General features: G+C 39.9%; 1 non-coding gene across 1 annotated transcript; it reads right to left on the bottom strand.

Annotated features, from left to right (window-relative positions):
* Window positions 1–325: 325 nt before the first annotated feature.
* Window positions 326–432, bottom strand: LOC145593290 (small nucleolar RNA R71). Its single transcript, XR_014102648.1, has one exon. It is a non-coding gene; the product is annotated as a small nucleolar RNA R71 (small nucleolar RNA).
* Between the last annotated feature and the right edge of the window lie 1,865 nt (window positions 433–2,297).

Raw genomic sequence — 2,297 nt, 5'->3', positions numbered from 1 at the left:
CCACCTTTCTCCTACGCCAGATCTTGAGGGAGTTCAATTCGAGATCAAGCCCCAGTTCATCACGATGATAGAAAGGAAGCAATTTAGTGGAGCTAAGGGTGAAGACCCAAATCTACACATTGCTGACTACTGTCAATATTGTAACACTATAAGGCAAGCTGGGGTCACGCAAGACCAAATAAGGGAGATTCTCTTTCCTTTTTCTTTATGTGGAAAAGCTAAACTGTGGTTTAATGGTTTAAATAGAACTGCACTTGGCATTACTAATTGGGAGACTCTTGTTTTGAATTTTTATAACAAGTATTACCCTGCAGAGAAAACAGCTCTATTGAGAAGCGCAATTCAAAATTTCGCCCAAGAGCCAGATGAGTCACTATATGAAGCTTGGGAGAGATTCAAAGACCTGCAGAGAGAGTGCCCTCATCATAACTTAGCACAGTGGCAGTTGATACAAGCTTTCTACAATGGGATCGGAAATTCTTCTAGAGCAATTTTGGATTTTGCAGCTAATGGGAGGTTTATGAACCTCAATGTTGATGATGCAGGTCAGGTTATTGAAGATATGGCGATCCATAATTCCCAATATGGGAATCCTAGAGGTTTTGCAAACAAGGGAAAACACCACGTCGATTCTGTATCCTTTTTGCAATCTCAATTAACCTCTATTTGTCAGAAATTGGATAACCTTACTACTGGTAATTCTAAAATAACTAATGTTTCTGCAATTGATAATAATGCTAATGATGCTTTCTGTGAAAATTGTGGAATTGTAGGTCATTGGGAACATGAGTGTAGGAGTTCTATGGAGCAGGTCAACGCTTTTCAGTCCATCAAGCAAAATAACCCATACTCCAACACCTATAATAATCCCGGGTATCGGAACCATCCTTACCTTTCCTATAGGAGCAGTAATGTGCAAAATCCCACACCTCCACCTCCACAACAACCAGCACCACCACCTCAGCAGAAATATTACCATCCCAATGCTGGCCAGAAAAACCAACCGCAAACTCCTCCACCACCTTCTGACCCAGCTTTATCAGAAATTAGAGCGATGTTAACTAGTATGCAAAAGCATATGGAGAGTAGAGACTCACAAATTGACTCGATTGTAGCCCACAATAAAGTCATAGATACTCAAATTGCACAGTTAGCCGCTGCTCTTCAGGTTCGCCCACAAGGAGCCCTACCATCGCAACCAGTACAACCCACAGATCAGGCGTTTGCAATTACCCTCAAGAGTGGTTCACACTATGATGGGCCTCCTATGCCCAAAGAAGATGAACCTGTTTCAATAGAAATTGCTAATCCTGATTCCTTTATACCAAGGGATATTAATCCTAGCCCTGCAGGGCTAAAGGGTAGTACTAATATTTCTGATGTTATATTGCAGGGTAAACCTTCAGGGAAGGTTGTAACTCAAGACAGGAATAATGATGTGCAACAACCAATTATCAAACTACCATTCCCAAATCGACATTTGAAAAGCACCATGGATAAGCAGTTTGGTAAGTTCCTTGACATGGTGAAGGATTTGCAGGTAACAGTTCCCTTTACAGAATTAATCACGCAAATACCTGCATATGCAAAATTCATGAAAGAAATATTGACTAGGAAAAGGTCTATTAGTGAGGTAGAGACTATCGCTTTTACTGCTGAATGCAGTGCCGTACTACAAAATAAATCTCCACCCAAACTAAAAGATCCCGGTAGTTTTTCTATCCCTTGTCATATTGGCAATTTAATGATTGATAATGCATTGTGTGATTTGGGCGCTAGTGTTAGTGTCATGCCATTATCTGTGTGTTTAAAGCTAAAAATGGGTAAATTAAAGTCTACTAATATTACTCTGCAAATGGCTGATCGTTCTTCTAAATACCCCATAGGCATTCTAGAAGACGTCCCTGTTAGAGTAGGTAAATTTTATATACCTGTGGATTTTGTTATTCTTGATATGGCTGAGGATTTGCATACCCCAATTATCTTGGGTAGACCCTTCCTTAATACTGCTGGAGCAATTATAGATGTGAAATGTGATAAATTGACACTATCAGTAGGGGATGATAAAATTGTTTTTAATTTGAATAATACCCCTAAAAGCCCCATGCTAGAGGAGAAGTGTTATAAAATTGATGTGGTTGGTAATTGTTCTAATAAGCCCCAAGCTTTTGTTAAAGATCCCTTGGAGGCGGTATCGTGTGTTGCATCTTCTACAGGTACAACTAACCAATGGAAAGAGGAAGTGGACGCAATAGAGAAAGCCTTATACTGTGAAGGTCTTGGTTTTGAAGATGAGA

This window comes from Chenopodium album, chromosome 18 (assembly GCF_948465745.1).
Source record: "Chenopodium album chromosome 18, dcCheAlbu1.1, whole genome shotgun sequence".
Lineage (NCBI taxonomy): Eukaryota > Viridiplantae > Streptophyta > Magnoliopsida > Caryophyllales > Amaranthaceae > Chenopodium > Chenopodium album.
The sequence above is the reverse complement of the archived record's forward strand: the minus strand, read 5'-3'. Positions and strand labels throughout refer to the sequence as shown.